We start from the raw sequence: 25,422 nt of genomic DNA, 5'->3' as shown, positions 1-25,422 counted from the left end.
TCTAAGAAAGATATGCCCTGGCATCCTGAGTGAGGATCAAAGGGAGGGCCAGGTAGGAGAGAATCTGGGTTGACAGGGTGAGCATTTTTTTGAAAGATGTGTCTTCACTGTCCTCCTGTGCCTAAATTGCCTTATTGCAGAGAGGGCTCTCATACACAGGGAGGGAAGAAGATGAATTTTGAGAAGACCTGGCAGGGATATTTTCATGGGCTCCTCCAGACCTACTAGAATCATCCTATCCACTTAAAAAAAAAAAAAAAAAAAAAAAAAACAACTTGTCCTAGAAACAGATGGCTCATCACTGCAACTACAACATATCCCATGAAGGATGGCTCCTCCTCAGTCCTCCTCCCGGGTCCACCTCCAGAGCAGCCTGCTGTTGTCATCAGGAGCCTTGAAACCAAATACAGGATGTCCTTCTATGTTCTGTGAGTATGTGAGTGTCATTAGCAAAATGATCTTTGGAAACTTTCGCCCCTGAAGCTAGCTCACCTGGTGGTGTTTTCCTTTCAAAGGGGAAAATAATACTTTCTTCTTCATCGTAAACCACACATAATGATTGCCCCTAGAGATCTAAGGAAAGAGGTAATTTGCAAGCTGTGGTGCATATAAATAGAAGGACAGGCACAGGACTTTTTGCAGAATGGGAGTGGTCTCTGCTGGGAGAACTGGAAACAAGCAGCTGGTCAGTTTCTACTACATCCAGAAAAGCGACAGCTGCTTCCTCTGGGCTTGGAGACCTCAGCTTGGCTATTGATGTCAAGCTGACCACACAGACTTGATAGACATGCTCCTAAAAAATTGGTCCTTTGTTTGCATGAATCGGACAAATCACTTCCCTGGTGGGCAGCACACAGGCCACTTTCAGATACAGAGACTAGACAGATGTCCCATGGAGGCAACAATTGGCTCTCGACACAGGATGTTCTCCCCAAATGTATTCTTCAGCTCCACCTTCTAGAATTTGCAGCAGACAAATGTTTTCAAGAGAACTGCTCAAACAAAGTGCCCCCTTCTCGCTCTCCTGGGCCTCTCCAGAAGACACACATCCTCAGAGTTGGGTCATAATCTTCTTTCCTATTTAGGGTGATACAGCAAAATAAGGGATCCTAACATCAGAGCATCAGCCTTTCAAACTTCTCGATTGACCCGAGGACCCATTTTCCCTCCTCTGGACAATTCTGACTTTAAACTTGCTCTCTTTACAGTACAGTCAAGTCCACAGGAAAGAGAACAGGTACTAAGCAGGTCTAACATTTACAACTTCATGAATGTATCAGTTCACAAATCAGAAGACAACCCCATTATCATGCTAAGAAGTCATGGGTCCCCTCCACCCCACTCCCATGCACTCAAAGCAATTATGCAACTATTAGCATCCCAGCAGGTGTTGTGCACGATGTCCCCAGATGGACAGCCCTCCTGAAGTCCTCCTGAAAACTTTCAATCAGATTATAACACAAAGAAATTCCTGAAGGGGTTTCTGACTTTTATGAATTGAAATTCAAAACGGGAGCCATCACCAGGCCTCTGAACAGCAGACCCTGTGGATCAGTGCAGCCTCCATATGTAGAAACAGCATACATATGGCTACAGGCACAGAGAACCTGCTGGAAGGGTGAACTTTCAGGGCAACATATTAGCAGTAGTTACCTCTAGAAAGGAGAATCATGTGCATTGTAACAATAAATAAAGCCTTCTAAAAGAAGAGGTAGAAGAAGGGGATACAAAAGAGGGAGAAGAGAAAATGCAACAATAAAGAATCATAGAATTCTTTCTAAAGCACTTTGAGTTAGGAAGCTTTCAGCAAATACTTACAAAAACTGGGGCTCCTATTTCAGCATTAGATCAACAGGGTTTGAATCTAAGTTCAGCTCTGCAAGTTACTTGACCCCCTTAATGTCAGTTTGCCCCTCTGTTAAAAACAGATTTGGGGCACCTGGGTGGTTCAGTCAGTTGAACGTCCGACTCTTGATTTCAGCTCAGGTCCTGATCTCAGGGTCCTGGGATAGAGCCCTGCATCAGGCTCAGTGGGGAGCCTGCTTGAGATTTCCCCACTCGCTCTGCTTCTCCCCAACCCCTCCTCAAGCACTCTCTCTCTCTTTCATAAATATGAATGAATGAGTGGATGGATGGATGGATGGATGGATGAAGGAAGGAAGGAATAAGACAGACTCATAAAAGGGCACCTAGCTGGCTCAGTTGGTAGAGCATACAACTCTTGATCATACTGTCATGAGTTCAAGCCCCACATACGACGTGTGGTTTACTTAATATTCCAAATTAAAAAAAAAAAAAAACAGGCTCTTAGGGTGGTGATGAAGGTTAGAAGAAAGTAAATGGATAAATAAACAAGCATCAGTACATGTGTGTAAATCCCATAAGTATCATCCACCGTCGCCAACTGTCAACCTATATCACAAATGTGGGCTAATTTTCCTTGTCAACAAGCACCCCTACTTAACACTAAAAAACGTTAGAAATTCACAAGAAATGAAGGAATTATCTTCATGCATTTGTCCAGTAGAACTTTCTGTGCTGCCCACTGATGTAGGAAATGGGCAAAAGAAAAAAATAAAGTTCCTTACTGCCTATAGTCTGTTGACAAGTCCTTGAAACAGATAGAGAGTGACCTTCCTCTGGGAGCTCAGGTCCCTCAATGTGGACACCTTGCTAAGGGCAAAAGGCAATCTTAGCTTAACTTTATCCCACCACCCCGCCAAGTATCCTGTAAGTCTACTTTAACATATAAAACTTCCTTTGGGAACTTCCTTATCTCTGCCCCTCAAGATACATGTTAGCAATCATCTTTCAACAGGACACTTTTGATGTTGTATTAAATGTTTCAATACATCAGGGAACTCTAATGGTAGAATTCCAGGTGGTGGGGGATTTCCTTTAAGTGGTACCACACACAAGCCTGCAGAACCTAGACAACTCAAAAGACTCGCCCTGTTTTGCTCTAAATCACTTGAGCACAGGGGATGAAGTAAAACCCACTGACATCTCAGCCTTGTCTTAAGTAATGGGGCATCTGAGGTCCCCACTTGAGGAAGTCTACAGGGAGAAAGTCTTATAGATCGAATCCTAAATCTTTGCAGGCAAGCTGAGACCCTCAAAGGGTGCCATTTGCCCTGTGCTTCATGAGCCCTAGGATAACAGAGGTTCTTAGCAGGGAAGTGGTTGCTAGATTAAGGCAATGCAGTAAGAAGGTGTGATCTCGAGCATTTACTAAAGTTGACTGGAGCGGGTACTGGCATGCTGCACGCATCTAAGACTGCAAGACTCATTCCCCAGCTGCCGGAAGTGTGGTGGCTATCAGTCTACTCTAGAGAATGGCCTTGTGCAAGACCATGCCCCCTTCCAGAGAAGCCTGAAGCCAATGACTTAGGGATGTGAGAAACAGAGGCCAGGCACACTTGCCCCAGTGCAAGCCAGTTCTACTGGGTCCTTCCAGCTCCTGCACTCCCAGGAGTAATGAGACTGTGAAGACCTCCTCCTTCTGGCTACTCCTGTGTTTTTCTCTACTCCTTCCAGTGCTGCTCCCAAAAGCACAAATCCTGCATGCTAACCCCACCCTCTCTGTTTCTCAGGGAACCCACCTGGGAAAGGAACTGTATGCCAAGCACTATTCTCGGGACTTATATGGGCTTAACTCTTAGAAGCAAGTAATATTATTATGCTCATTTCTGAGACAAAGAAACTGAGCTAAATGGAGGTAAATAACTTTTCTAGAGTCACCTAGGGGGCCTCAGAGGGCTTGTGAAAGATTAAAAGAGGTGATGTCTATAAACACACTTATAGTGACTAGCACAGAGTAAGTAGTCCCCTCATTCATTAATGTTCTTTGTTCTCCCTATAAACAGTTATTGAGCATCTACTATATGCTAAGTGCTATTCTTGGCACTGCAGATACAGCATGCAGCACAAGTGTCAAAGTCTCTGCCTTCATAGAGCTGACATTCTAGTGAGAGCAGAAAGAAGTACGCAAATAAACAAGTAAATGTCAATGTAATATAAGTGATGTGCATAAAAAGAAATCAGGCTAAGGGGGATGGAACCTAGAGCAGTAACCATGAAGCTATTTTATGTAGGAAGGTGAGGGAAGTCCTCTCTGGTGAGTTGACAGTTGAGTAGAAACGGGAAGTAAGGAAGGGAGTGAGCCATGTAGATATTTAAAGAGTATTTCAAGGAAAGGATGCAACTGTAAAGTCACGAACAATGAAAGATACTGAACAGAGTTGTGACACGATCTGACAGACTTCAAAAGGATCACCCTGGCTGCTACTGTGTTGGGAATAGGCCAGGGGTGGGGGAAACAAAGAAGGAAGCTGGGGAGCTAACAGGAAGAGTGTCCTGTCATCATCCAGACCAGCAATGGCAGTGGCTTTAGCCTAGCACCGCCATACTGGAAGTGTTAGGAACTGCCAGATCTGGCTCGATGCTGAAGGTAAAGCTGTCCAGATTTGCAGATGAATCAGATGCAGTTGTGACAGCAAGAGAAGCGTCAAGGAGTTGAGGATTTGTGGGTCTGAGCAGTTCCAAGGATAGAGCAGCCATGAACAGAGATGAGGGGGGGAAACGTGGGAAGACCAGATTTGGCTGAAGATGAGGCAGGATAGGAGATCCAGATGGATGCAAGGTAGCTGTTATTGGGATGTAGTATTTAGGAAGAGGTGGCTTGACATGCTGGTTATGAACACAGATTCCATAGGCAGTCTACCCAGAGTTGAATCTCAGCTCTACCACTATGAGCTGTGTGACCTTGGGCAAGATACTATACCTCTCTGGGCTTTATTATTCTCATCTGTAAAACAGGGAGAATATTTATACTTACTTCATGTGGTCACGTGAGACTTAAATGAATAAATATACATAGAAGTGCTTAGAACAACCGTTCTCAAGCAATAAGCACAATACTAGTATTTGTATTGAGAACTGTCTTCTCAATTGATGTCAAACTTGAAGACTCATATGCACTATGTAGGGGAAGAAAGAGCTTTCCTTAACCTCTTAGGGTCCCTGGCAGGGTCTGAAAATCCAAGTGACATATTAACAGGAGAAAAGCCTACACATTTATTTAATACACATTTTACATGACAGAAGATCATTTGTAAGGAAAGAAATACTTACAGCTGGATATATTTATGCTAGTAGTAAACTGGTGGGAACTTAGTAAGGCTTATTTGTCGTGATTCTTCTTGGACTTCCTTTGTTCTCAAAGGTAAAGATGCTCCTTTCCTGGGTATAGGGAGGATACTTCTCATATGCAGGTTTTATGACCTGTTTCAGGGAAGAAGGGCAATGAAAGGCAGGCCAAAATGACCTTCCAATTTTTGTCATTTTCTCAAACTCCTTCAGCTTAAAATATTCTGCATGCCAAGGTGCCATTTTGGGGGGTAGCATGCCCTGAACCCAATCCAATACAAGATGGTGCCCAGGAAGGGAGATTCACTGTATGTGAAGACTTGCTCCCAGAAATGAAAACCGAGCTTGACTCTGAAAGATGAATAGGGGGTGATCAGATGCACACAGGATGGGGTTGTGAAGGAGCATTCAAAACAGAGAGGCCAGCATGTCCATTTCCCCAAAACTATAGCTAACATAAAATATTTATCTTATGACACTTGTATTAATCCTTCTCCATGATGCTCAGAATTGGCAATACATCTAAAGAAAATGAGAATGGCTTTCAATCTATTTATGGGAAATAAATCAACTCTGGTCCAGTCCTTTGGACCTTCTCATGCATCTTGCTTTAATGAGTTGGCCAGGTCTGCCACCAATGACCATGTGAAAGCCACTATTGACACCCTGGAGTTTCCAGCAGCCACTAATGGCCCCCACCAGCACCTCTGAAATTTCTTTCCTTATCCCCCAGGCATCTGTATTCAAAAAGTCATCAACAGTAGCTGACATTTGCCTCTATTCTAACTGCAGGTATCCCCTCTTTTTGAAAGATCACCTTGGGCCACTTTGATTTTAAGGAAGACATACCTGTTTTTGCTAACTGAAAAAAACCCAGAGAAGATCCTTGCTTTTGTGAAAAAAATGTGAAAATAGCATTCTGGGACTGTTTTGCAGCAAGCCACTGTACAGGCAGAATGTACCCCAGGCAGCTAGAGTGCCCATCCCCCGCCTACATCTTTCCCCAGAACTACACTCAGCACCTAAGCACCGAACGCCAGAGCTTTTAACTGTCTGTGAACAGCTGGGTTTTATCTCGATTTATTTTGTGCATCTGTTAGCAAGATGTGTCCTAAGGTATCTGAAAAGCCTAAGAGAGGTTATTTTTGGGGCCAGGGAATGCTCAAAAATTTTTCTGTGTAAATTAATGGTAATTGCTTCTTTGTTTTACATCATTTTGGCCCATGAAAGATTTCATGGGAATGCTCTACTTTCAAATAATGGGGAGAACCTGTATATTTGAACAGGCTTCAAGACCAAACAGCTCAATAATTATCCCTATACTCTCTGTATCTCACCATTCTTATCAACTCTAGAAATAGCATTTCAAAGGTCAAAAGCTTGACTCTGAGAGAGCAATTCAGCCTGGATCTCAGTGAAATGGGCCACAAAGACCAGACACAAAAATAAAGCATCTGATTCCCTGAGCAGAAACCTTACTTCTCCGCACATTATCAAATATCAGAACATAAGCAATAGGAAAGGCCTGAACCTGTGTAGGAGCAAGGCAGTTCCTGGACTTTTGAATGCACCTCGGATACAGAAATATGGAAAGTCCTAACCAGTGGCAACATTTCAGAAGAAAGCCAGACTGTGAGCTATCAGACTTGCCTCCCTAGCTGGCCCACACATCTGAAGCCCCTCAGCACTCAGGCCTAGCCCCATCTGGTCCCCAGTCAGTGAGAAGCACACCTAATCACCCAGCTGCCACAATACACTCTGAAGGGCAGCAGAAGGTGCTACCCCCAAATATACTACTTTAGCATATTCATTACTGAATAATTAGCTGAAGACGATTGAGAAGAAGCAGATATAAGAAAAGGTCTCAGCCCTCTCCTATTTGCCTGAAAGCAGAATTTAAACTTGTGAAGGTGTCCCCTCTTTCCTCTCTACCAGTAAGGACAGAATTTCATCACCAGAGACAATTCTAGACACTTATCAGCTTAACGCAGCATGGAAGGAGTCTACATAACAAATCTTACTAATAAGTCTTTCCCTTCCATTAGTTTCCCCTATATTTTCCTTCCCTCAATATGCCACCCTAGAAACTCAAAGTCTTTCTCTTTTGTCTTGTTGCTTTTCTCAGAATGTATTGTTCTTTTGCTTATGATGCTATATAGGCCAGCGTTCTAACCACCCCTTTGAGTTCCTCATTGCTGAGCATGCCTGTGGGTATGCACACTGCACTTGTTCCAGAGCCTCAGTTTGTTTCTCTTGTTCATCCATCTTTGGTCAGTTTGACAGAGCCCTGGCCAACGAACCTAAGGTGGAGAGAGGAAAAGAACAGTTTTCCTCCTCAGTAACTCAAAGCTACTTCCTCATCAGCAAGTGGGCCTAAAATTAATAGCCTTTACCCAGGATAACCCCCCAAGCCCTCATCCCCACTGTACATGTCCAGAAACTTCCACTGGGCCTCTGCTCCATTACCTGGCTTACCTGACACCCTACCTTGGCACTGAAACCTGCATCCCTCAGTGGATTCCTCTCAGCCCATCCTGCCAGTGGTCCTTATTCAACAAGAACAGGCTTAGAAACAGACAAGGAACACCACTGCCTACAACTGGGACTCTTGAAGAATATACTTTGCCCTGAAATACCTGAGGGGTTAACATCTCCCCGGAGGCATCCTGGTTTATGGCAGCAGCTTATAACAAACAGAACCACACCCCATTCACCCCAATTCCAAGTGCGGGAGTCTCAGTGAGGAAGAGTACATTTTGCTTGTCAAACCCTCCACCACTTCCCTTCCCCCCATCATCACCACCAAGATTCTGGTCCCCTGAGTATGCTCCACCCTCTTCCGACAAATCTCATGGCCATTCATTCCCAAGTCCTCATTCTTCCCACCAAGGACAGATGGCTGCAGTTAAGAGTCAGATTATTGGGCACCTGGGTGGCTCAGTGGGTTAAGTCTCTACCTTTGGCTCAGGTCATGATCTCAGGGTCCTGGGATCAAGCCCTGCATTTGTCTCTCTGCTCAGCAGGGAGCCTGCTTGCCCCTCTCTCTCTGCCTGCCTTCTTGTGATCTCTCTTTCTCTCTCTGTCAAATAAATAAATAAAATCTTTTTTTAAAAAGTCAGATTGTTTCCTGAAAATTCTTCCCCCAAGATTTGTTGAGTTTAACTTTCTGTAGTTTACATAACAGAAAAAGTATTTATATTCAAAATAGAAATTATATGTTGTAATGTGCTGTTTCCAACTTTCAATACACATGAAGATGGTGACAGCCCTAGAGAGAAATCTCCACATAGAATCCTTGCTCCTTTTGCTCCCTCTACCAGGTCAGGCCATGTGCACACTAGCCTGGGTCAGACTCCAGCTTTGAAAATTAGAATTAAGATCTCCAGCCACTCCCCTGGGGCAAGATCACCACAGCCAGGTTCTTGCTTTCCCACTCTAGCTCATGCTTACCCTTTGATGCCCAACATCTTTTGTGGCCTAAGCCCATTACTAAGAGCACAAGACCTTCTCTCATTAAGGTAACATATTGTGCCTTTCTTTTAAAGAAAATATGCTTTCAGGTTTCTGGTATGAACATAATACTCCTGTTGGACAAATGTGCCACTTCCAATTAACAGACCCTTAAACACTCACACTCACGCATCATGGATAAAAACCAAAACCTGCCACTGGGAAGAAAAAGCAATTCAAATATTCTTTCAATGCCAAAAGTAATGTCTTTGTTTGAATTGGCCTTGGTGCCCTGATTAAACCATGTCCTTCTAAAATTTACTTGTATTATGAAATTTCTCTTTCCCTTCAGAAACAGGAAGAGAATATAATATAATGAACCCACTGCCCAGCTTTATATCACTTAACATTTACCTCATTGGCTTTGTTTTCAAAACAGAAGAAGCCCTACAGATAGAACTGAAGCCCCCTGTGTAGACCCCTCCCATCTTGTCCCTCTCACCTCCTTCCAGAGATTCAGCAGTTTTTATATCTTCCTATATATTAATGTCTGTGTCCAATATGTTTTAGATGTGTTTTAAGCTTTCTCTAAATCATATCTTATTTGTAAGTATCCTTGCTTTTCAGCCCAATGTTATATTTTAGAGATTTTTATTACATTTATTTAGCATATATGTAGTTCTAATTAATTTATTTTTTAAAAGATTTTCTTTATTTATTTGAGAGAGAGAACGAGAGATAGCATGAGAGGGGAGAAGGTCAGAGGGAGAAGCAGACTCCCCATGGAGCTGGGAGCCCAACGTGGGACTCGATCCCAGGACTCCAGGATCATGACCTGAGCCGAAAGCAGTCACTCAACCAACTGAGCCACCCAGGCACCCCTAATTAATTTATTTTAACTGCCATATCATAGTCCCCTGTACACTTCTCTTTAATGAGTTGTTCTCCTCTTTAAGGCAAGTTTTTGTTTTGTTTTTTTGCTATTAAAAACTATGATGAGAACATTCTTTCATATTAACTGATATTAACTCTCTGGGAAGAAGTATGATAAGGCCAGCCTCATTTCTGTGTCATTCAGGAACAGGGCATATAGGCCTTTCTCATTTGCTACCATCTAAGACCAGTATCTATGGCCTGACAGGCTGAGTAGAAGAAGGGCAAGATCCCATAACCCTGGGATTAGATCTCAATGGTCTGGTGCAATAGGGCTGAGTGTTACAGCTGGGCATGTCACCGGTGCTATGTGAAAAATAATCATTGTCTTATTACCTGCCAGACCTGTACTTGGCTAGAATCCCAGGGCTCCCCTCCTATGCCTTCTCTTTAGACTTACCCCATGAAGACACTTTTACTCATTAATAGTCCCAAATGGCATATTATTCTAATGCCCTTATTCTAATGCAATGTCATCTGGACAAACCTCAGTAGGTAACATCTTGTTCAGCTGGGGGAAAAAAAGTTTTGCTTGATATATAAATAGAGGATAGTTCATAACTTTGCCAATTTTCCTTCCTCTCTGTCTCTGGTGTTTTTCCAAGGCATATGTGCCAAATGTATATGACTTTACAACATCTCTCCTTTGGCTGCAGAATCAAAACCAAATTCCCTAATTTGGCATGAAGGGTCTTAAAACTAACCTTAGCTACTTGCCTCATCTGTAGCCACATTCCACAGCCTGTCTCCTAGTCCATGCCTCCCTCCACTCCACAGGGTCCCACATATCCAAGGGGTGTCCAATTAGCCTATTATACCCCATTCTCCAAAGCTTTGGCCAAGACCCCCCTAGATATAACATGTCCCTCCCAGCATTTCCTTGTAACTCTGTGAGGCAAGAGCACTTGCAGCATCTTATCTGCATGCTTTAATTCTTTATATAGAATGATAAACATCCTCTAGACCGATGCTTTCTGCATCATTTTATGTTCACGCCACACCCGGGACATAGAAGAGTGAATAAATGTTTCACAAATACATCGAATGGGATTTTTCTTTCCATGGCTAATTTCTAGCAAGAAGAAGAGAATTTTAGTATCTTGGCCTACGTGTGAACTATTGATTTATTTTTGAAAGAAGACACTTTTAGTAGCAGATCTTTAATAAATTATTATGAGCACGAAGTCGAAAGCACTTAAACAGTTTCCCTTGTATGGATGTTTTCTGTGCCTGGAGATTTTTTTTTTTTTTTTAAAGAGAGAGACATATTTTGTTCTAGTTCTAATAGAATAGAACTGCAGAACACCAACCCTCCCCTGGGCCATCAGATCCCAATGCTGACAGAAAAGGTACATGGGTAACAATATTCACATCCACAACCCAGTGAAGGCAGCTACAGCAGGTGACCATCAGGTATCAGACATGGTGCTATGCTTTATCTGTACTGTTGCGTTTAACCTGCCCAGCACCCTAGAAGGTAGTGAAAGTTCATTTTCTGTGTCAACTGGAGCAGGCTATGGGGTGTCCCTGGTGTGTCCTTGAGGTGTTTCCTGATGACATTACTCTCAATCACCCCCAAACTGGTAGCAACTCAGCTGCCCGAAAGCATTATCCCAACTTTATCAAAAGAGGAACTGAAGCTCATGAGGCCCAGAGACATGTGTGCACTGGCCGAGGGTCACACTTTTATAAGGCAGAACAGAAGCGGGGAAGTCAAGCCTTCTTGTACCATGCATATTGCTCTGTTCATTGTCCCTCAAGTGATAGAGCCAGAGCTCCCTGCTTCTCTATCCTACCATTTCTGCTTAACTGGAACATGGTCTTCTCTTTCCAGGACTTCTCTCTGTACTAGCTCCCCTAGTACAAGACACTAATTGAAACTGCCCTCAGGATGGCTGGGTGGCTCAGACAGTTAAGCATCTGCCTTTGGCACAGGTCATGATCCTAGGATGGAGTCCCAAATTGGAGAGCCTGATTTTCCCTCTGTAGTCACTGCTTTTGTGCTCTCTCTTGCTCCCTGACAAATAAAAAGAAAGAAAGAAAGAGAAACTGACTTCAACTGATCTCAGCTGACTCCATGCAAATACGAACCTGTCCAGAACCAGCCATCCATTCTAGCAACCCAGTGCCCTGGAGAAGAAAGAAAGCTCTCTGACTCATCTATACCCTAATGATTAGTTAGCTAACCCAAACACAGGTTTGCAATTCCCACATTTCCACTATAAAAGGAGGGGAACACTTGGTGAGTCCTCTAGGTTGTAATCTAGGTCTGATATACTTAAACGTGCTATAATGGGGAGGAAACCAAAATATTTTTCTGGTTTGCTTTCTCTGAGTGCATAAGCACATTCATCCCACTTAAATCTATCCCAGTGATCTCTTTTAGGGTTATTGTACAGCATTTCACTTGAGAATTAGTCCTCATGTTAGTATAAATGGACAGCTACGAAAGCTGAGTGCTTTCCAGAAGTAGGATGTGAAGCAACTTGAGATGATCACTACTTTCATTCTGTGCCGGCAAAGTGTCTTTGAGCTTTTCTCGTATATATATGGAATTCTTCAAAGGCCTTAACATTTTAAAAATGCACAGTGTGGGTCCACTCTCAGATCTGACTCTTCTAGCTTAGACCTGGCAAGTGGAGCCACCATCTGCTTTGCTCCAAAAGGAGAGGAGGAACCACAGGCAGTCTGGGTCTTCCTGAAGGGGTTCCCTGGCTCTGGTGTTGCTTTTGTTCTTGTTCTTTTTAATATTCAATTTGGAAAATGTCAGGGGAGAGCAAACTTAGCCCTACTTCATTGAAAATGAGAGGCTAACCATACACATCAAGTCAACAGGGTACAACAAATGTTTGTTGAGGTACTGCTCTATGGCAGGGCATCAGGCTGGCATGACCAAAACTGCATGTATAGGTCTTGCAGGAGCACCATTCTAGCTTGCTGCCTTCTCCCCCACTCACTCACCTCCAAGAGCTGAATAGGACATGCTATTGAATCAGCACAGTTGTCCAAGAAAGTGTTAAAGTGAGTCAAAGTGAGCACTATGTGTTAACAGAAAACAAATTAGTGACAAGATTTGCATTTTTTTTCACTTCAGAAAAGAAAAAAAGGGGAGGGCACAAAAGTAATGTATGGTATGAGAGCAGCCACATGCCTGAAAATGACAGGTGTGAACTGCCCAGGCCAACTTGCTGCAATGGGAAACATCCATCCTGCCCAGCCTTGGGAACCTGCACAGCAGGTGCTTGGCAAACAGCATGGCTTAGTTTCAAGCTAGGAATCACATGCCAATCCTTATGGCCCCCTTCATAAAAAGAAGCTGCTAGAGGTCATTAACCACCCACAGCACAAAAAACTTTCTATGGTTTTTATTTTTTAAAAAAACATGTAGGCTTGAACTCACACCCTTGAGATCAAGAGCCATGTGCTCCACTGACAGAGCCAGCCAGCCACCCCTACTGTTTTTAAAAATGGGAAAAATCACAGCAAATTCCCTGACCTTGTGAAACAGAAGAAAACATCATCTGCTCTCTCCTCTTTTTCCCATCCTTTTGTAAAAGAAAGATTATTATCAAAAATTTTAAAGCCTAAGTTGGGGCAGCTTAGTGACTACTCACTTGTCCATGAGCACATTAAGAATATCACGTCTCGGGGCACATGGGTGGCTCAGCAGGTTAAGCCTCTGCCTTCGGCCAGGGTTATGATCTCAGGGTCCTGGGATCGAGCCCCACATCGGGCTCTCTGCTCAGCAAGAAGCCCGCTTCCCCCTCTCTCTCTCTGCCTGCCTCTCTGCCTACTTGTGATCTCTCTGTCAAATAAATATTTAAAAAAAAAAAAAGAATATCACGTCTCACCACACTACTTCATTAATTTCTTAATCACATCTATTGTAAAATACATACTGATATTATCTCATTTTGCAAATGAGGAACTTCAAGTTCAGTGAGGATAAAAGTCACTTCCAAGACCGCCCTCAGATCTTACAATAGAAACACTCAATTCAAGAGGTCATATTTACAAAGAAGAGCAGGCCAAGGTCAAGGTGTAGACTTGAGGGTTAAAAGGTTCCTGACAGAAGTTTGGTCAAGGAGGAAATCTTTATCAGTTGAAAATAAAGGAATGAAATGATATGAATCAAAAGAAATTCACAGAAACAACTTAATATCAGACTACATAAAATTTAAGGTAAAAAATATCATAAGGATAAAGATATGATATATACTGGTAGGAGAAACACCAGATCAAGAAATTATAATAGTCATGAATGCTCTAAATAATTCCATATCAAAATACGTGAAGTAACATTGATAAAACTACAGAGAGAAGCTAGAGATTTTAATACTTCCTTCTCAGAAAAAGATAGGCCAACACAAAATCATTTCACAGAAAAACTAACAAAGTTCCTATATAGAGGTGTGTTGATACATATGAAATATCTGCAAAATTTACAATGTATCAGACCACAACAGAAGCTTGGTACATATTAGTCTCTGACCTCAAAGCAATAAAATTAGAAATCAACATATGTCTAAAAAATAAGAAATATTCTTTGTCTAGGAGAAAGATAAAATAAAAATGGGGGGGGCACCTGGGTAGCTCAGTCATTTAAGCATCTGATTCTTGATTTCAGCTCAGGTCATGATCTCAGGGTAGTAGGATCGAGCTCCACATCAAGCTCCATGCTCAGTGTGGAGTCTGCTTGTCCCTTTCCCTCTGCTCCTCCTTCTCCTCCTCTTCTCTCTCTCTCTCTCTCAAATAAATAAATAAAATCTTTAAAAAAACAAAAATGGAAAATTGAAGATTCTCAGAACTTAGTGCAAAAGAAAACACTCTAAGTATTTATGACTATAGATAAATACATTACCAAAAACCTACAGGAAACAACATGCTTCATAAAAACTTTATATGCATTCTCTTTAAGATCAAGAAAATAATACACTCATTTAACACAACTGTGCAACACAGTATTAGGTCCTCACCAATGGAATTAGGCAAGAGAATGAAGCAAGAGAAAAACAGATAACATTGAAAGTAACAAGTCATAATGAGCATTACTGATGATGTGACCTCTCATGTAAATTATTCATGTAGATGTAATAATCCAAGGTTGATGATAATAAAAGACCAACATACTCAAATAAGTAACATGTCTCTTTATCAGTAGTAACTAACAACAAAACATAATATGAAATAAGATAATATACACAATAGCAATAAAATCTAACAAGTATTAAGGAGTTATTCTAAAAATAAGTATATAAGATGGGGTGCCTGGGTGGCTCAGTTGGTTAAGCAACTGCCTTTGGCTCAGATTATGATCTTGGAGTACCCAGATCAAGTCCCACATCAGGCTTCCTGCTTGGCAGGGAGTCTGCTTCTCCCGCTGACCTCTCTCCTCATTTTCTCTCTCTCTCTCTCTCTCTCAAATAAATAAATAAAATCTTTAAAAAAAAGTGTATAAGACAATTATAGAGAAAATCTGAAACTCTGCCAAATAACACTATAACAAATAACAAATAACACTATATATTATATTTTGTATGGGGAGATTTACTATATTCATGTATGAGATTGCAAAATTATATATAAAGGGAGGATTTTCTTATAATTAGATTGTATTAGGAAGTTAATCTGGAGAAAACTGACTTCTTCATAAAGTCAGAAACATTGAAATACATAAAAAATATGTGTGTGTATACACATTAGCACATATATATTATTAGCAAGGGTAGATCTTTAAAAATAGCATCAAGCAAAAAAGGAAGAAACAACAAAACTATGGTGCAGTGCCATCTATGTATGTAAAATACACAAAAATAAAATAATGTGGGGCGCCTGGGTGGCTCAGCTGGTTAAGTGGCTGACTCTTGGTTTCAGTTCAGGTCATGCTCTCAGGGTCGAGAGATGGAGCCCTGTGTCAGGTTCTGTACACAGGAGGGAGTCTGCTTGAGATTCTCTCTCTTCCTCTGTCCCTCCCACTAGTGTTCTCTAAATAAACAAATAAATTAAATCTTTTTTAAAAATTATGACTATATTGTAAGAATATATGTAGGTGCGCTCCTCAAACATGTTGGGAGTGGATGCCTCTGAGTGGAGATAAATGGGATGGAGGTGAGGAAAAAATGACAGTACCTAGATCCCAAAACACAGGACATCCTTCCAAAGACCAGTTATGACAGTGTGCCAGGAACTAAATGCGACCCACAAAAGGGATAGAGGAGGGGGCAAAATTTGGGGGGAAAGAAACTAAGGTAAGAAGAAGAATGTAGATAAGCAAAATCTTCATATTAAAAGCTAGGTCATGAGAACAGTAAGAAAAGCAACCTATAATAATAGTTGTGGGTTATAACAATGAGAGCTTCCAAATAATTTTTTTTTTTTCAAAAAATACCTTTGGATAACTTTCACCATTAAAACACACACAGTCATGTTCAAAGTAAAAGGCATTCTTTTGGCTTCCAAATTCGCCAGACCCAAGACATTCAAGCGCGTACTCGACCAACAGACATCTTCCTGGGACCTGGACTGGCCTCTGTAGAAGGCAGGTAGGTGGTGGAGCTCGGCCTATCTCAATGCCTATCAAGTGAGATAGAATTAAGTAAGATTCTATACTCAGTCCTTTTTTAAAAATTGAAGTACACTTGACATACAAGGTTACATTAGTTTCAGATGTACAACATAGTATTAGCAGTTCTATACATTACTCTGTGCTTACCATGGCAAGGATAGCTACCATTCATTACCATAGAAAACTTATTATGATATTATTGACTGTATTCCCTATACTGTACTTTAATGATTTATTTATCTTATAACTAGAATTCTGTTCCTCCTTTTTTTAAGATTTTATTTATTTATTTGACAGAGATCACAAGTAGGCAGAGAGGCAGGCAGAGAGAGGGGGGGAGCAGGCTCCCTGCTGAGCAGAGAGCCTGATGTGGGGCTCGATCCCAGAACCCTGGAATCATGACCTGAGCCAAAGGCAGAGGCTTAACCCACTGAGCCACCCAGGTGCCCCAAAGTCTATTCCTCTTAATCCCCTTCACCTGCTTCACACATCCCCCCAACCATCCTCCTCTCTGGCAACCGTCAGTTTGCTCTCTGTATTTATGATTCTGTAATTATTCCTTTTAAAATAGGTGAGCATAGGAAAACTTACTGATAAAATAAAATAACTGAATAAAAGCTAATCTATAATCTTAGTACAACATAGTAAACTTTCAACCTCAAATTTCTTAGTAATTTAGTAATTAGTCATAGATATTTGGATATCTTATAAGTTAACTTCATTATTATGGTTTTGTAGTTTTGGGCATTGTAGTTTTAAATCAAATCCAACTATAGTGAATCAGAGCTAGTTTAACCTTCAATTATGTGGTTCAGTTTTCCTCCGAAAGCTCTAAGCATCAAAATACCAGCCTTAAAAGAAATATAGTCAGGGTTTCGGCAGATGAAAACCCACAAACCCCTGGGGCGCCTGGGTGGCTCAGTGGGTTAAGCCGCTGCCTTCAGCTCAGGTCATGATCCCAGGTCCTGGGTTCGAGCCCCACATCGGGCTTTCTGCTCAGCAGGGAGCCTGCTTCCTCCTCTTTCTCTGCCTGCCTCTCTGCTTACTTGTGATTTCTCTCTGTCAAATAAATAAATAAAATCTTTAAAAAAAAAAAAAAAGAAAACCCACAAACCCCAAGTGTTGCTTCTTAGTAAATGAATATAGAAAATTATTAAATTAGTTATAATTTACATTCAATAAAATTACACAAATCCACTTATCTTTGCAGCATGAGAAATTCTTATTTATTGTCATAATAAAGAACATAGAATCAAATAATTTCAGGATTTCTAGGTACCAAACCAGTATTTGACAGATGTTATCCTACAAACCACAAAAATTACTTTAATTACTGCAAAATATTTTTAAATTTAGATTTTATGTTAGAAAACAAAGCAGGGCCACTTAATTCAAAAGCAGTAGTAGTTTTCAGCACATTGGACAGTGACCTTTACCTACTGTTTTGCTGACGCTAGTGAGCAGGCTGGTTGGAATGTTCTCCCACTCAGCTGTCAAGTAGAAAATTATTGATTACATGTGAGATTCTGAAATTCATCTCTTACTGAGAAACACTTAAGCATTATAGAATTCATTTCTGCCTATGCAATATATCTATTGAGAAGTTAGAAAGAAGAATGCACTTACAGATATGAGGAAATATTTCCTCAAACAGTCGCACTAGATAAATTATTCACCTGCAACAATATGCTACAAAGTGTAGCACCAGTAGGTTTTTTATGTAATATTCGCGCATCCAGAGATGAATGCCTGTGAAATGTTAATGCCTGTCAGTTTTTCTTAAAAGTATGCTTAGTGTGTGACTCAGGACTTCTCCTGCACTCATTATAAGAATACAGCTTGCTCAAACAATCATCTCTTTCTAGTGCAAAAACAATGTGTGCTTTCAAAAGGTAAACAAGTTCTCCAGATAAATTTATTTTGTGCATGCTTCCAAGTTAAGTGCCTAAGAAAGATGAGTCTTATTTTTTATAGTTCATTAAGCACATAAATCTTTCCACATTTCTATAGCTTGTTCAATAACTCTGCTGGTAGATGAGCTTACATCCTCTTAAAAATTAGAAAATCAAGCCTCAGAGAGGTCAGGTGGCTTGCTAAAGGACACAGAGCAAGCAGTGGAGCTGAACTTTGAATCCTTTGGCCAACTCCATGCATAACGATTTTTATATTTATCATGACAGTGCTCTGCTTTAATGTGTTTTACAGATCATTTTTGCTCAGTGCTTTATCTCACTTCCAGCAAAGCATAAAGAAATGTAAATTGTCTCATTAGTTCTATGTACATAAAGGAAAACATGTTTATGACAGTGTGTTGTCAAATGGTCTCCTAAAGATTTGTAGATGCCAGCTCTGGAAGTAAAGGAAACCAGTCCCAGCTTTTCATTTCACATTTAAAATTGACAAATATCCAGATTGGCCAGGCCATATTGTGTTAGGAGAAAGGAAGTAGGAAATTTAGGACCAACACCCACGCTTGTTCAAAGAAGAAAAATATCATAATGTAATAATCCCTTATTTATAAATGATTAAGATAAGAGAGAAAAGGATCTGGTGTCCAGAGAGAGCCTCAGATAGGCAGGAGCCTATCTTCAGAGGGTCTGGCCAGACCCCACTGGGTTATCAGGGCACACTGATGACAAAACACTGGTCAGCCTCATAAAGGGATGATGGGTGTGGATTCTGGAGTCAGGCCACAACAACGTGACCTTGGGCAAGTTACTTTACTCCCCTGAGTTTTAGCTCCCTTCAGCTGGGGAAATACCCTTAAATACCCTTCATAGGGTATTTAAGGAGTTGGATGATTTACTGAGTGCAAGGCAAAAGTTGAACAAATGCCAGGCCTGATCATCACCCTAATCACAATTATACTACTTTTCTAGTTCAGCAATTTGACCTTTGTAAACATCCTGTTCTTCCCAGGAAGCCTCAAAGGACACTGACCTTGGGTATAAAAGGCAGAATCATCTCCATTTCTTTTCATCCATTCTCATACTTTGCAGGGGAAAAACAAAATACCTTCAGCCAGAGCTATGAGCTCTGGACTCATAAGACCCAGACATTTATCAGTGTGTGGGAGACAGCTGCATGTCTTACAGGTCAAGCAGTGCCCACTGACTATTTAAATGGAAGGAAGGAAATCGCCACTTGTATCATGTCAAAAGAATGACACGCAAAAGGCCAGATAGATGCAAAGAGAGAAAACAACAAAATGAAACAGAAATATATGGCAGATCTTTGTGAATCCAAAAGCAAAATAAATTTGAGTCTTAGAGGTGTTTTCTTAAGTGCTTTTAAGTTGATATTCAACTGGATGGTAAGAACACCCAGTTCAGAAATAAGTTTCCATGACAGAGGTACCTGAGGGGTCTTAAGTCTGTAAGCATCCAGCTCTTGATTTTGGTTCAGGTTATGATCTCTGGGTCATGAGATTGAGCCCTGCATCAGATTCCACACTGGGCATAGAACCTGCTGAGATTCTCTCTCTCCCTCTCCCTCTGGCCCTCCCCCTACCCCTCTCTAAAATTAAAAAAAAAAAAAGTTTCCATGACAAGATGGAATCATTTCTCATATCACACCTTCTTAAAAATGAAATACATTTTTATAAATATTTATCTTAATTGGAGTAAATGTATAATAATTTATTCTACTAACATTAGTACACCAAATATATATGCATATTTTAACTACATGGATGCAAAATAGTCTGAGAAATCTTAAGACGCGGCGGTGACCTTTTGACTTAGAGTTTCCAAGCAAACAGTTGAGGAGATGAAGGGCAATTGCTTCTGACTGTTTGAATTCTGAATAAAGTGGTGAAGGTCAGATAGATAAGTTGGATGCCAATGATAAAATGAAACATATGGCTTTGAAGTAGCAGATAAGTCATGAGTAAGCACTTTTAAGCTCACAAAGAAGCAGCTGACTAGCAATGGAAAAAAACAAGCTAAAGAAAAAAGAAATGGGGGGAATAGAAAGTTTGGGGGTGATGAACCAGAAGGCAGTATAGGTCTTAATAGTAGGAACTTAGAAAGATTCCAAGGGACATTTTAGACAGCATTACCGAAGCCAAAATGTTCTCTCAAGAAATAACATCAAATCAAAACATCAAAACATCAGCATCAAATCTCACAATATCTACCATCAGCTCATGATGCCAAATTAAGATATTAATAGGTAGCACTTACTAAAAACTTATATAAGTTATAAAAACTTATAATAGGTAGCACTTGCTAAAAACTTATACGCCAGGCATCTTTCTAAGCATTTTATAAGCATTCTCTAACCTTTCCTGGTTGGAGCCACTATCATCCCCCTTTTTCAGAGGAAAAAACTAAAGCTCAGAGAAATTTAATAACTTAGCCAAGGACATAGCAAATCCATGGTGGTGCCCAGTTATGAACCAAGAAATGTGACACAGAGTCCATGCTCTTAATTATATAATTGCACTTATATATATATAATGTGATAAGTGGCTTGAAAGTTAAAAAAAAAAAATAGAGAGAGCTCAACCCAATGATATGAAGAAGGGAGAAGTCCATGCAGCCTCTCTTCCTTCAGTAGTAAAATCTCATTAGACATCTTCATATTCTCACACACATCCATACCTTAGTTAAACCTGAGAGTCCCAGACCCATGGGGTAACAATGCCATAGCATCAGAGACTTTCTTTAGCTAGGTAGTTATTTTCTCCCTTTCCTTTTTTATGTATGCCAAAAAACCCCACTACTTCTCGCTGCTCTAAAGCTTCTTTAAAAAATATTATTTCAGGGACGCCTGGGTGGCTCAGTTGGTTAAGCAGCTGCCTTCGGCTCAGGTCATAATCCCAGCATCCTGGGATCGAGTCCCACATCGGGCTCCTTGCTCGGCGGGGAGCCTGCTTCTCCCTCTGCCTCTGCCTGCCATTCTGTCTGCCTGTGCTCGCTCTCTCTCACTCTCTCTCTCTGACAAATAAATAAAAAAATCTTTAAAAAAAATATTATTTCAGTCCATTGTCTTCAAATAATGACCCACACAATTAACAAATTAGATAAACAACTGGTATAATCAGTTTGGCAGTCAAAATGGGGCTGTCACTTCTCTGAGTAAAGGGGCTGTCACATGTCACTTCTTCCATGTGAAAGTCATGCTTGAAACTGAATTGGGTTATCTGTAAAATAATATAAGAAATGGGGTGCCTGGGTGGCTCAGTCGGTTAAGCATCTGACTCTCAGTTTCAGCTCAGGTCATGATCTCAGGGTCAGGAGATCCAGCCCCGCTAAGGCTCCAAACTCCACATCAGGCTCAGTGGGGAGTCTGCTTAAGATTCTCTTCTCCTGGGGGGAGGAGTCAAGATGGCGGAGAAGTAGCAGCTGAGACGACTTCAGGTAGCGGGAGATCAGCTAGATAGCTCATCTAAAGATTGCAAACACCTACAAATCCAACAGGAGATCGAAGAGAAGAAGAACAGCAATTCCAGAAACAGAAAATCAACCACTATCTGAAAGGTAGGACTGGAGGAGAAGTGAATCCAAAGCGACGGGAAGATAGACCACGGGGGGGGGGGGGGGGGGGGGGCGGCTCCCAGCTCCCGGCGGAGCAACGGAGCACAAAATCGGGACTTTTAAAAGTCTGTTCCACTGAGGGACATCGCTCCAGAGGCTTAACCGGGGTGAAGCCCAGGCGGGGTCAGAAGGATCTGTGACCGCAGGGTCACAGAAGGATCGGGGGTGTCTGAGTGTCGCAGAGCTTACCCGTATTAGAACGGGGAAGCCGGCTACAGAGACAGAGCCGAGGAGTGACTCTCAGCTCGGGGTTGCCTTGAACTGGTCGCAGGCTCGGTCAGCTCGGAGCGCGGCCGGAGGCCAGGGTGATGGAAGTCATTGGGCGCTGTTCTCTGAGGGCGCACTGAGGAGTGGGGCCCCGGGCTCTCGGCTCCTCCGGGCCGGAGACTGGGAGGCCGCCATCTTCATTCCCACCCTCCAGAACTCTACTGAAAGCGCTCAGGGAACAAAAGCTCCCGAAAGCAAACCCAGCAAACCCAAGCAGATTACTCAGCCCGGCCGGGTAAGGGCGGTGCAACTCCGCCTGGGGCAAAGACGCTTGAGAATCACTACAACAGGCCCCTCCCCCAGAAGATCAACGAGAAACCCAGCCAGGACCAAGTTCACCTACCAAGGAGTGCGGTTTCAATACCAAGGAAAGCGGCAGAATTCCAGAGGAGGAGAAAGCAAAGCATGGAACTCATGGCTTTCTCCCCATGATTCTATAGCCTTGCAGTTAATTTAACTATTTTTTCATTTTCAATTTATTTTTCTTCTTCTGCTAAATTTTAACTTTTACCCTTTTCTTTTTTAACGTTTTTTAACTAGTTTATCTAATATATATATATATATATATTTTCCATTTTATACTTTTTCTTTATTGGTTTTCTTTTTTTAATTGTTTCTTTCTTTCTTTTTTTTTCTTTCTGAACCTCTTTTTATCCCCTTTCTGCCCCCTCACAATTTGGGATCTCTTCTGATTTGGCTAAAGCATATTTTCCTGGGGTTGTTGCCACCCTTTTAGTATTTTACTTGCTCCTTCATATACTCTTATCTGGACAAAATGACAAGGCGGAAAAATTCACCACAAAAAAAAGAACAAGGGGCACCTGGGTGGCTCAGTGGGTTAGGCCTCTGCCTTCAGCTCAGGTCATGATCTCAGGGTCCTGGGATCGAGTCCCGCATCGGGCTCTCTGCTCAGCAGGGAGCCTGCTTCCTCCTCTCCCTCTCTCTGCTTGCCTCTCTGTCCACGTGTGATCTCTCTCTGTCAAATAAATAAAAAAAAAATCTTTAAAAAAAAAAAAGAAGATCTAACAATTTTAAATATCTATGCCCCTAACGTGGGAGCAGCCAACTATATAAACCAATTAATAACAAAATCAAAGAAACACATCGACAATCATACAATCATAGTAGGGGATTTTAACACTCCCCTCACTGAAATGGACAGATCATCCAAGCAAAAGATCAACAAGAAAATCAAGGCCTTAAATGACACACTGGACCAGATGGACATCACAGATATATTCAGAACATTTCATCCCAAAGCAACAGAATGCACATTCTTCTCTGGTGCACATGGAACATTCTCCAGAATAGATCACATTCTTGGTCCTAAATCAAGTCTCAACCAGTATCAAAAGATTGGGATCATTCCCTGCATATTTTCAGACCACAATGCTCTAAAGCTAGAACTCAAAAACAAGGGGAAATTTGGAAAGAACCCAAATACATGGAGACTAAACAGCATCCTTCTAAAGAATGAATGGATCAACCAGGAAATTAAAGAAGAATTGAAAAAATTCATGGAAACAAATGATAATGAAAACACAACGGTTCAGAATCTGTGGGACACAACAAAGGCAGTCCTAAGACGAAAATATATAGCGGTACAAGCCTTTCTCAAGAAACAAGAAAGGTCTCAGGTACACAACCTAACCCTACACCTAAAGGAGCTGGAGAAAGAACAAGAAAGAAACCCTAAACCCAGCAGGAGAAGAGAAATCATAAAGATCAGAGCAGAAATCAATGAAATAGAAACCAAAAAAACAATAGAACAAATCAACGAAACTAGGAGCTGGTTCTTTGAAAGAATTAATAAGATTGATAAACCCCTGGCCAGACTCATCAAAAAGAAAAGAGAGAGGACCCAAATAAATAAAATCATGAATGAAAGAGGAGAGATCACAACGAACACCAAAGACATACAGACAATTATAAGAACATACTATGAGCAACCCTACGCCAACAAATTTGACAATCTGGAAGAAATGGATGCATTCCTAGAGACATATAAACTACCACAACTGAACCAGGAAGAAATAGAAAGCCTGAACAGACCCATAACCAGTAAGGAGATTGAAACAGTCATCCAAAATCTCCAAACAAACAAAAACCCAGGGCCAGATGGCTTCCCGGGGGAATTCTACCAAACATTTAAAGAAGAAATAATTCCTATTCTCCTGAAACTGTTCCGAAAAATAGAAATGGAAGGAAAACTTCCAAACTCATTTTATGAGGCCAGCATCACCTTGATCCCAAAACCAGACAAGGATCCCATCAAAAAAGAGAACTACAGACCAATATCCTTGATGAACACAGATGCAAAAATTCTCGCCAAAATACTAGCCAATAGGATTCAACAGTACATTAAAAGGATTATTCACCACGACCAAGTGGGATTTATTCCAGGGATGCAAGTTTGGTTTAACATCCACAAATCAATCAATGTGATACAACACATTAATAAAAGAAAGAACAAGAACCATATGATACTCTCCATAGATGCTGAAAAAGCATTTGACAAAGTACAGCATCCCTTCCTGATCAAAACTCGTCAAAGTGTAGGGATAGAGGGCACATACCTCAGTAGTATCAAAGCCATCTATGAAAAACCCACCGCAAATATCATTCTCAATGGAGAAAAACTGAAAGCTTTTCCACTAAGGTCAGGAACACGGCAGGGATGTCCGTTATCACCACTGCTATTCAACATAGTACTAGAAGTCCTAGCCTCAGCAATCAGACAACAAAAGGAAATTAAAGGCATCCAAATCGGCAAAGAAGAAGACAAGCTATCACTCTTTGCAGATGATATGATACTCTATGTGGAAAACCCAAAAGACTCCACTCCAAAACTGCTAGAACTTGTACAGGAATTCAGTAAAGTGTCAGGATATAAAATCAATGCACAGAAATCAGTTGCATTTCTCTACACCAACAACAAGACAGAAGAAAGAGAAATTAAGGGGTCCATCCCATTTACAATTGCACCCAAAACTATAAGATACCTAGGAATAAACCCAACCAAAGAGTCTAAGAATCTATACTCAGAAAACTATAAAGTACTCATGAAAGAAATTGAGGAAGACACAAAGAAATGGAAAAATGTTCCATGCTCCTGGATTGGAAGAATAAATATTGTGAAAATGTCTATGCTACCTAAAGCAATCTACACATTTAATGCAATTCCTATCAAAGTACCATCCATTTTTTTCAAAGAAATGGAACAAATAATCCTAAAATTTATATGGAACCAGAAAAGACCTCGAATAGCCAAAGCAATATTGAAAAAGAAAGCCAAAGTTGGTGGCATCACAATTCCGGACTTCAAGCTCTATTACAAAGCTGTCCTCATCAAGACAGCATGGTACTGGCATAAAAACAGACACATAGATCAATGGAACAGAATAGAGAGCCCAGAAATAAACCCTCAACTCTCTGGTCAACTCATCTTCGACAAAGCAGGAAAGAATGTCCAATGGAAAAAAGACAGCCTCTTCAATAAATGGTGTTGGGAAAATTGGA

At 41.2% G+C, this 25,422-nt stretch overlaps 1 protein-coding gene across 3 annotated transcripts in view; it reads right to left on the bottom strand.

The window, feature by feature from the left end:
• The window catches only part of SV2B (synaptic vesicle glycoprotein 2B), a 192,779-nt gene that overhangs the window by 90,102 nt on the left and 77,255 nt on the right, over positions 1–25,422 (bottom strand). The window contains exon 1 of one of the 3 annotated variants that reach the window (XM_047738762.1): positions 5,134–5,191. The exons of the other annotated variants lie outside the window; for them this stretch is intronic. The gene's annotated coding sequence lies outside the window, so the exon portion shown is untranslated. Of the gene's footprint in view, positions 1–5,133; positions 5,192–25,422 lie in introns of those variants that run through there. 3 annotated transcript variants of the gene reach the window in all.

The sequence above is a fragment of the Lutra lutra genome, chromosome 7, assembly GCF_902655055.1.
Source record: "Lutra lutra chromosome 7, mLutLut1.2, whole genome shotgun sequence".
NCBI lineage: Eukaryota > Metazoa > Chordata > Mammalia > Carnivora > Mustelidae > Lutra > Lutra lutra.
This window is presented reverse-complemented; position numbering and strand designations above follow the sequence as displayed.